The sequence below is a fragment of the Perca flavescens genome, chromosome 3, assembly GCF_004354835.1.
Source record: "Perca flavescens isolate YP-PL-M2 chromosome 3, PFLA_1.0, whole genome shotgun sequence".
Taxonomy (NCBI): Eukaryota; Metazoa; Chordata; class Actinopteri; order Perciformes; family Percidae; genus Perca; species Perca flavescens.
In genome coordinates this window covers 11,483,923-11,495,720 of record NC_041333.1, presented here as the reverse complement: position 1 = coordinate 11,495,720, position 11,798 = coordinate 11,483,923, and positions in this window count along the sequence as shown.

The window sequence follows — 11,798 nt, the reverse complement described above, 5'->3', positions numbered from 1 at the left end:
TGCTGAGCCATGTGGGGTCTCTCTCTCTCTCTCTCTCTCTCTCTCCCTTACTTTCTATCTGCAAAACGATGCTCGTGTAACTGGCACACAGAGAAATTAACAGATACGGGCTGGATGGGAAGAGATGAGGAAATAGATAGACGGAAGGAGTGTGACGGATAGCAAGAGAATTAAGAGATGGAAGAAATGGGGTGCATCACTTGATTGATCACAAAACGACACAAGGAATCAGGCAGTGTGCATAGAGACATTCCCTGGACATCAAAGTGGCATCCCCACAGTCCCTCCCTCCTGCTTTTCTCTTTCTCTTTGTCTTTTTCTCTCTCTGACACATGCAACTGCTGCATTGGAGCAGATTTTTTTTTTTAAGTTAAAGCAGGGGTGGGGGAGAGAGAGCTGGAGATGATACTCCAGTACAATGTAAGAAAAGAGAGGAATCTGAAGCGAGAAGTTGAGAAATATAGCCTTAGGGGGACATTGTGGGGGGCAGAGGGGGCTGAAATGAACATAAGAACATGAAGTGCACTGAGATTTTTACTCCCAGTGACGTATTACCTTTTCATACTTAATTCATGGCGCCCCTGTGAGAGCATTGCTGGTTGGTTCTGGCATTTGTGTGAGTAAGAGTACTGACCAACGCTACCTTTGATTCTGTATGACTTATTAATGTTTGGCTCATTAGTTTGTATAACTCATCACATTGTCAGGTCTCTCTTTCGGAGATCCACTTCTGGAACTCTTAGAGGTTCGTGCTTCAGGATTTAATGAGCGTGTGGAAAGAGATGTGAAGGTAAAGTGATAGCTTCTCGAAAAACCCAAATCTAAAGAAATGATAATATTAAAACATTAGTGGGATCTTAAATCATCATTCGTTAAATGAACAAGCAAGTTTAAGTAAACTGCTTACCATAATGTTACGGGGATACAGCCATTATTTTAAATATTGTTTAAAAAACTGTCAAGGTAAAACATACTGATTGTAAATCGATACGTATCAGTGCCAATACTGACCTGATTAAGCTAACTGTGTATTGGGCATGTCACAACCGATAAGAACAGTATCTTTGTCACTGTCTCTAAAAAAAAAAAATCAATGTTTCCACTATATGGTCCATTCATTCAGTCGTGGTGAGTTGCTAACTCAGTTTTTAGTGCCACAGCAATCCCCGCCCTCAAGTTTCCTTGCATGTTAAAAAAAAAACGAATTAAATAACGCAGTGTGGTGTACAGATTTTGAGGAAAAGAGAGCACTGGTATGGAAGACCTGATGTATCCAAATTGGTATCGGGAGACAAAAAGTTGAATCAGTGCATTTTTCTTTCAGAAACATTGGAGAGCAGCACTACACAGTCTACAAATGGAACCACTTGTGGTAAACACACGTTTATGGAGCTAGTGTTCATTTAGAAACTGTGTCAGTACACATTTTGTTCTGTTGTAATGGGTTTTTGTCATACTGTTGGGCGTTGCGGTTATTTTGTCTAGCCCATGATTAGCCCACATGCAAAATAGTCCATTTAACTCAGAAGAAGAAGAAGAGGAGACAGCTGCCCAGGAAATACTTTTAACATAATAGTCCACGTGCTTAAGAGCTCCATAGGATGAACTTCCTGTCAGCACTCTCTGTCAACCTCACATGTTGCCCTTCTTTATCATAATGCACGTATACAGTGCTTGTTCATCGGTCCATCCTGCGTAACTCTTGTTAATTTATCCCGTAGGTATTTACCTTCTCTTTGTCGCTCTCCTGCTCACACTATACAAGTGAATCATCGCTGTCGCTCCCTCCCCCTTCTGTTAACTGCAGCTTTCTCACTTGTACGCTCACGCGTGGAAAATCAGCCATCAGCAGCCAATCAAAAAACACCACCTGTGAGAGGGAGAGAAGTATGTGAGAGAAGCAGAAATAAAAGAAAAAAAGGAAAGATATAGCAAAGAAACTAAAAGAATGTATTAGCACTGATCCTCATATAAGCACATAGTGACATACACCTACAAGTCATTTATAGTAAGATGGAGCTTATTGTAGCTGTCATTAACTCCTGTACACATCCTCCATATACTGTACATCTTATCACGTTTCAGGAAGTTCAGTTTATGTTTAAATGTCTGTTCTGTAATATTGTAAAAAAAAAAAAAACACTAACAAAAATGCTGCAACTCTAAATTTAGACTAACTTCATTCAGCTCAAGAAGGATGAACTGATTTGAATTATTTAAATCAGTGCTTCACAGCTTCAAGTCTACTTGTGACCCCTTATCAAAAGTTTTGGCCATAGTGTATTCATGAATTGCTAGAAATCACATTTTCCCACCTCATATCGTTTGGTTTTTAATGATTTTAAGGGGCCTTAATAGGGATAAGTATCCATAATGTATATTTTACAAGGGAAAAAGCTAAATCAGAAAAAGAGATTCTTTTGTTTAATGGAGGTATCTGGTGAGCCCAACATTTTCTTGAGAACCACGGATTTAAATGACTTTTTAATAACTGTGACACACCACATATAGATTTAAATGTTTTCTGTATTCTCTGTAACACCCTTTTGTGCCAGAAAAAAAAAAATAATCTGGATTTGTTTAGGTAAATGAAGTGTTAAAAGTGGAGGAAGTATTTGTTTGAGGTGGTGAGAGTGACCGATTGGGTTGAAGGAGGATGATGGAGGTGACTCTCTGAGTGAAATACAGAATGTAACGGAGGGAGATAGACAGCAACGAGTTCCTTCAAAGTTTTGTTTCATGCATTTCTATTTGCTGAATCATTATCCCAAATTGCCTGCTTCTGGCAGCCATGAGTCTCTGCAACTGTGTGTGAGACGCTAAAGGCACAGCAATCTATTATTCGGGTCGTATTGTTGCTTTACTGCATAAACTATTGAACTCGATGCTTCTGGTGAGTTCTAGGTTCTGACGTAGTCATGAGTTTACCCTTACAAAGACTGGTCTTCGATTTCCAAAAGAGAGACATCAAATTTAGGATATGTAGAGACCCACAGACATTTCTTAAAGCGGACAATAGGACTCGTTAAACACAGGTGTGACTGATAATGTTAATACGGCATTAATAAGCCACCGTCATGGCTAACTGGTACACCTAGATAGAACGGAGCCAGTGTTAAATGTGCTCTAAGCAATGTTGGCTGATGGCACTTCTTGTGGACGTTCGTCAGTATTTTCAAATAAAAGGAGGCCCTTTCCATCCCTTCTGTGCTTCCGCGCACTAACACCCCCCAACCCCCACCCCCAAATCCCTCTTGTCAGTTATTGGCTGGAACGCTGGAAGACGGTTATGTTCGGTGGTGCAGGTTGGCACAATTTGTTTTTGTTGGCGTTTGTGGAGCCTGGGTTGTCTACAGAGATCGTAGTTTTTTTTACAGTGTGTTCAGGGGGACAGGCAGCTGTGTTTGCTGTATGTGACAAAAAATGTAGCCTAAAAAACGCGTGACATCGCTTAGAGCACCTTTAATGTTATAAGTCACACCTGTGTCTTTCCACTCAAGGCCCACAAACTCACCGTGTTCTCGAGTTTACACAGCTTTCATATGCAGATGAAGACTGTTCTGTTGTCATGGAATGGCAGTTGTTCATAGTTTCCTTTGTCCTGAGCACTCATTCCCTTTTCCTGGAGCCTCTTTTCTCCAGCTTCTCTTTCAACTAAATATCTTACCAACATGTCTCCAAAGAGCTGATCAGCTGTCTGGCTGAAAGCAAAATCACTACACATTTGATTTAGTATTTCTTCTCCACTGCTTCTCACATACATCAGAATTGTAGAGGGGCACTGCACCGATTATATACACGTGAATATCAGTTTACGTGTCATGATACTCGGCCTGGATAAACAGTTTGATGATTTCCTCTGTGGTTTTGGAGGAGCTTTCTAAAGTCTGAGAAAGTAACTTTGCTGATGTATCGGCTGATGTATCAGGAGGAGACTTCAGATTTATAACAGAAAGCTTGTGTTACAGCTTGGGTGTGTGAGGTTTAAAAGAGGGTCTAATGAAAGAAGCAATGAAGAAGCTATTAAGTTGCATTATAGGAATGTATGTATGTTATTTCTTTCTTTTTTAAAGTCAGGTTATCTCAGCCTCTGCTGCTTTGACTTTGACCCTTATTCTTTAAATCTGTTCTTCGCAAACATCCTCACTTCATAGAAGTGCAATACTACTGTAAATTGCTGGATCCCCTCTTTAACTGCAAGATGGAGCAGATACAGTCCCACAGTTCCATGGTGCCTCCCAGAGATGATCCAGGAATGACAAAGATGTGTTTGATCCCTGTGATTATTCTCTGATGAGGAGAGGAGAGCAGGTATTACATTGCAGGTTCAAAGAAGGAAGTGAATTACTGATCATTTACTTGGCACATACACACACACACACTCACACACACACACACACACACACATGGATCAACCCATGGATACACAGTACATATATGCCAAGTATATAGTTTAATAAGCCAACAACAAAAGGGTCCAGGTGACTAATATTTTACTTTTCCTGCTTCGTCCTGTGACATTTCTTGTGCATGCCTCCCTTTGGCACACTATGGCATACTATTATAAAGCAACGTGCTTGACAAATACACACAGGACTAGGGGGTAGCATTACGGTATCCAATTAAAAGCCAACGATTGTCACCATCACCCCTACACACTTCCTCCCCCAGCCCCTGTCATGCTTCCTTCTCCTCTTTTTCTCTCTCTGACTTCCTCCCCTCACGGAACCCTGCGCGTCCTCCTGTTGACTAAATTTCCTCGATGACGTAAGAGTCCACGTACATCGTCCATGTAGGTGATGCTTCTGAATGAATGAGTGTCCCCTCCCATCTCCATTACTAGTACTACGGGATGTCTATAAGAGCAGATCGCCGGGACAGCCCCGCTGAATTTCATGAGATACCGAGGTGCAAGAGCGTGAAGCCAGATTGAAAAATAAATCAAAACATGAGATTTTTTTTTGCCGAAAATTACGCACCAGTACCGGCGATGAGAGTAGGTAGGATAAGACTATGATTTATGAACACATTTGCTGAAATCAAGTTATAATTTGACCAGTTAGGAATTGGTAAAACTGTGCTTCTTTTATAGTTTTGATCAAGTCGTAAACTGAAGAAATATCAGCTGGACCGAAGAAGACCAAGAGGTAAGATTTCTTTTTCTATTGTGCCAATGTTTGTCGCCTACAAATCGTGATAACAATAGCTGCCTTGATCCACGTGTAACAAGACATTACAACAATGATGAGCATGTTAAATCGGTCACTCTTTCTCCTGTCACCGAATTTCCCTCTGCGTGACATGTCGTGAATCTACGGTAGATTACAGCGGCTGGAAGTTACTGCAGTGTGAGTCACTTTTGCGCACATGGGCAGTGACAACTGTGAAAAAAGGAGGGAATGTCTTGTAGGGTGGAGGCTGCGCTGACTGCATGTTAACCAGGCTGCATCCCCGCAGACAGTCAGCGAATCACGACATGCGGGTGATTTCTCCCCCCCCCCTCCCCCCACCCCCAAGGGTATCAGTGAGTCTTTGTGGGACGTGGGCTGGACTTATTCATACCTAACACAGCCAAGACTGGTGTTGCTGAGTTAAGATGAACCAAAACGTAAAAAAGCATAGACCAGAATCAACCGTAGGGTTTAAATCCGTCAGCGTAACGACGTATGCATCCCCTGTGGAGGGACCTACTTTAAATAAAGTGACCTATTATTCCTCGCTTTGGCAGGCAGAGCTCCTCTCCGTAGTTAATTTTTCCTCTTCTTTTTTTTTTCATGTTGAAATGACATCGTGACGCGTTCTTTAGATGAAGTCAAGTCTGCGTCATTCTTGCGCACATGCAGACGACTCCCAATCACCCGTCAGAGGGCTTTAAAGATACAGTGTGCGTCGCCCATATACGTCTACAGCCTGCATTGCGATGTGTCTCTATACTAGGTGGAGAGGATAAAGGGAGGTGAGGGGGAGGGAAGGCCTAGGAGTTCTGATGAAAACTCCCCAATGTAACTCCTGGAGGGGGGGATATGACCAGAATTACAATGAGCATGGTTCAATAACATCTCCCGCTGCTTTAGCCCCACTGTGGCTTAAAACTGGAAACTACACGAGGCATAACAATGATCAGCAATAGTCTTTTAAACACCTTTCAAAGAGCTGAAAAAAACCAGCGGCTCCGTGGTGCTGTCCATGGTGCTGAACCTGCTCTATGGGTTGACCTGCACGGAGCTGAATTTAAACAACGTTGAAGCTGCAGATTTCTGATACAAAAGTACATCTAGGCTTAGCTGATTTGTCTCCATACAACCAGTGAACTGTCCGAGATGTGTTCACACGAGAAAAATATTATAAAGACATGTTATAGAGAATTTTGTTATCATGGTCTTATAGATGGTTGACTCTGTCCCGTGTGTATCTTGTTATCAGTACGCTAGTAGGAATATTTTAAACTTTCGGACCCCTATCGAACGTGTGTGTGTGTCTCTTACAAATAGAGAGGTGCATCTCTAGAGATATTTACGGCTCACGCAGCAGCAGTGTTTAGTCACAGGATGTTTTTCAGGACCATGGACAGCAACAGAGTCCAGCTACTCTGTCACAGAACAAAATGGTCTGCTTAGAATGAATTTGTTCTAATCATTTCAGAATATTTTTTTTTCACATATGGGTTTATGCTATACTTGAATAACAGTTACTAATGAAAGTACTAATGATAATAACTGGCAGCGGCACCACTTGAGAAACACAAATATGACACAGGAAAAAGTCTGAGTCAGTGCTAACCTCTGGTGACACTTTATCTGCAACTTTTGCACTTGCCCACTCACAGTGCTCCTTCCCTTTTCTTGCTCATCTATCTAGATTCCTTCAAAAGGAAAATAGTTCACATGAAAACACACACACATGAGCACTGTGAACCACTTAACACAGCTTCAAACTGCCTTAACATCCAGTATATGAACATCAGATGAGTGCTTGCGAGAACTGAAATTTCCGGACTGCTGACGTCAGTCCCAGAGTTACTCAGTTGAGCTTGCATAAGCCACCAATCCTCCCTGTCCATATCCTGTGTCTGACTCATAAATAATCGGCATGGAAATCAATACGACAAACACAACAAGTGGGCTACGTAACTTCCAGTCTGGCCACACGTAGCCTGAGGCCTCCGGCAGGAAAAGCTATGATTTGTGCTACTGTGAGCACTGAGTCATAGTATATAATCTGATTTGACTAATGGCTGTGAAGTGCGCCGCAGAGATATGATAGGTGACAGGTGATAGTAAAAAGCACTAAAGAGCTTGTTTTCCTTTGCACTAACCTTGATTTGTTTATATAACGCAACCACAGATGGCATTTAATTGTTGAACAAATGGGGCAGCTTCACTCTGCACACCACATCTTTCCCTCCGCATGTTGCGATCAGCTTGTGTGCTTTCTTACACTCTGCAGTCTGATTTAATTCCGCGCTCCTGCTCTGTTCCGTTCTATCAGTCAGTGCATCAATACCTTGGCTCTAGACTGCTTACTGCTAAAACTCCTCCAAAGTACAGTAACAGTCTACAGTCATGGCTACTGACGTCTGGCAAACCTCAGCCCTGTGTGACAAAATTCCCCTCAGTGACTGTAAGAGTGAAGACGAGTGGGAAGATGCTGCTGTACTGTATGAAGTTTCCTCCCCGAGCCCAGCACTACTGAAGGCTGCATCACCAACATCATCAAACCACTGAGGACGTCAGCAGTTACTACAGCCAATCATATTTCGCCTGCTGTCTCCATGGTGACCGTGGCATTAGATTGTTACTGTAGCAACAGCACCACTGGTAACAGTCTACAGCCATGGTCGCTAGGGGGCAAAACACACATCTGAACCAGAGTGGTGCAGAAGAGAAAGCTGTTGAAAAAGACGCGCTAGACATGTAAGAATCGGCAAGAGAGGGAGGGAAAGGGACCAAAGAAATAGGAAAATAATTGCAGCATTCCAGTTTGAATCACAAGAAGAATGTTATTAACTAGAACATGTTTTACAGCATTTTATGTGGAGTGTATCATTTTGGGAATTTAATTGATTTAGAATTTAATAACCCTAACCCTAACCCTAACAAACCACCAAAAGTAAGTTAAACTAATAAAAACCAAAGAGCCTTACTGGATCTATAGAAATGAAGTCTATGAACCTGACCATAATTTAAGCACACAGAAGTAGAAATCCTTACATGTCTGAGATGTTATCCTAAAGGGGGTAAAAGGCATCACGTAACTGCTGTACATTTGAGAAGGAATATTACAGTATATCCATATCCTGGAGGAGGGAAGACTCCTTGACATGTGGATGAAAGTCTTGGGCTTTGAAGGTTCATCAGAACAGCAGTGTCAGACAGAGGCTACCCGTCCAGTCCTGATGAAAACTAATCCACTCCTGCCAGGAAAAAGAAAGAGCTCAGGGAACATCCTGTTCATGCGGATATTCACTCCTTAGCAGTGGTTATAGCAGTATGTTGGGTTAGTTCATTTTCTAACTTGCTGGTTTGAATGATTCCTGAACTAATTGACCCTTTCAGTGGTATGGATGTTTGAATTGTACCCATGCAATGTATCATTTCCCATCAATAAATTGATGAATCATGAACACATGAGACTTTGTCAGTTAGTAATGACTCGAACTGCTTTTAACAATGGCCCGGATGTGCTGGTTTCAGATTTGAATTAAATTGATCATCGGCCAAATGAAAACCTCATCCCGAGGCTGTAGCTGCCATCCTCTGAGTGAGGGCTCTACTCTAGATGAGTGTCCGGTGTCTCTGCACTGTAAGACTCCACATGCTGAAGTCCTTTCCAACAGCACATAAACTCGTACCGTTCAGAGACCAAAGACTCAGATAATACAATTGGCACCATAATCAACATGATTTCAATATCCACGATTAACTTGGTAAGGTTGGAAGGCTTGTCTCTTACTTTCCCAGCAATACTTTTTAGGCAACACAAGATTAGATGATGTAGATGCTGATTAAATGTATACGATACAGTGGAAGAAGTGGCATGTGCAGCAAACCATATGTCTGTGTATGGATGTTAAAAGGACACTTAAAAAATAAAAAAAAACAGCTGTACGTTTAGTACAGAAATATTATTATTATTATACATAATTTAGAAATTAAGTAGGTGAATGGTGTGTTACGGGACTCAATCAATAAATCCCATTGAAAGAATTCTTCTCAAGTGGCCGGATCCTAAAAAAGGTTGTACAATAGTAAGTGCTCCACTTAAAACACCGTAATCTCAAGGGTATTTTCTTTTTTTCACATAACAAGAAAGATTCTGTAAAGATGAGGTTTTAGGCTTATACTACATTTAAAGTAAATGGCAGTTACAGTTACCTGTCGCTATTAGATGAGGTAGATGCTGATTAAATGTATACGATACAGTGGAAGAAGTGGCATGTGCAGCAAAGTATATGTCTGTGTATGGATGTTGAAGGGACACACACAAAAAAGTAAAAAAAACAGCTGTACGTTTAGTGCCAAAACAAAAGGGAGAAATTAAGTAGGTGAATGCCGTGTTACGAGACTCAATCAATAAATCCCATTGAAAGAATTCTTCTCAAGTGGCCGGATCCTAAGAAAGGTTGTACAATAAATAGTAAGTGCTCCACTTAAAACACAGTAATCTCAAGGGTATTTTCTTTTTTTTTCACCTAAGAAGAAAGATTCTGTAAAGATGAAGTTTTAGGCTTATACTACATTTAAAGTACATGGCAGTTACAGTTACCGGTCGCTAAAAATAACATAAATAAGGTTCAGATAGCTCTTCTTTTTGTGCAAACATTTTTTTTTTTAAACTAAAAAATAAGCACAGGCACATTTGGAACACACGTATACAGTTGCTACCTCCCTGTATAAACCTGTTGACCTCAGAGGTAACATGCATGAGTCCTTCATGTCCACAAAGGGACCTTATCCAGTAACACTCGGGATTCCCTTCAACACTATGCTTGTTGGTGGCTATCCAAGTTCATCAGAATAAGAGAGAGGAAATCCGGACCAAAGTTGCGAGTTTTCTCTCCTCTTTTCTACCGGAGAGAGAAAACAAGAATCACATCAGCCGTCACATTCAGTCCCCACTGGGACAATTCATAAAAGGGTTTCCAATGTGTCTGTTAAACCTGTTACGGCACTATCACACCCAAATCTTTAGTCGCACTCTGAAAATGAAATGGTAATTAGTAAACAATGAGCTCAAGATGACTTACTGACAAGAATAAACTATACAATACACTAATGAATATCCATTATTATCTTTCATTTACCAAATGTATCCTAATGATTTATAACAGATTAGTAAATCATTAGTAATGGGGACATTAGATTTATTTATTATATTATAAAGGCAAGAAAAAACTTTCATACATTTTAAAACATTACCTGATTTAACCCATATTTCTGATATACATTTTTTTAAACGGTCAAATTTGACCATTTAAAAAAATGTATATCAGAAATATGGGTTTCTTTTAACAAAATTGCCCAAAAATAACATAGATGCATGTTGTATGGGTTGGGTGTTTTATTCAATTTTATAGCATTTGAAAAGAATGTTTAAATAGTTTCAAAACAGCATCCTGACTAGACTTTGACATAAACCAGTCTGTGATGATCTTAACTATTAGTCAAAATAATTCATAATTTATGCTTTTTAAAACTCAAAAATGAGGTATAATTATGTATAAATTGGGTTTACTGACCATGACTTTAAAAAAAAAAGCATTTAAAAAAAGTGACAAAAATGTTTAAAAAGGCCCAGAAAAAAGCGACAAAAAGCGATGGGAAAAGTTCATGGTCGACAGGAAGACAACACAAGGGTTAAAGCAGGTGATAAAATAATGGCTTGATGACATTGTCAACAGACGTAATATTATTACACATTCTAACATCTATTTAAGAATAAACAAGTAAGAGCTTGATTGCATATTTAGATGTCAAGTGTTCCTGATGAACAAACAAGGTTACAAAGAGAGGAACAAATCAAAGTGATACAAATCTAAAATAATAAATAACATAACAACAATTTAACTACGTTAAATAACCAGTAACAATTAAACCTTTCTTATGTAAATCTACATGTGGACCAGTGTTTGACTGGCTAGTCTTCTGCTTAACTCTAAATCTGGTGGTGATGCCACACAACTGATCATTATTAGAATAGTAGTGGTTTTGACTGGGAAGGCATCATTATAGCTCACATATGACACAGGGCAGACAGTTTAAATGAATTAGTCATTTTCAAAGCACATTTACATTAATATTCACATCCACATGTCGTATTATTAGCTAACGCAGCCACACTAATGGTAAGCTGGAAAAGCGACATGCATTATTTTGTGGAGAGCAATGAGTCCATCACTGTCAATGTCCACCCAGCTGCATAGTTATTCCATCCTTTTAACAATGAGTCAGGGGCTGCTGCTCCCAATTGGAAATTAGACCAAATCAATGTGATTACATAATCATTTAGAAAGGGTCAGTATGCATATACACAGATATCTAATCATCAGATACTGGTACATTAGCATGGTATAGTCTCTTCTTTAGCTTCAGGATTTTTTTCATTATTTTTTTTAAAACACTATTTATTTTTATTTTAGTTTTTTTGCAGAGATAGAGGGCAGTGCAAAAGAGATCAGTACAGCAAAAAGTACAATGCTTACAGCATTAACAGTGACCCTCCACCATCCCCCTGCCCCCCCTCAAACAGAAAACTACAACATAATAGTAATAGTATTAAGTATTACATTAATTTGAAGA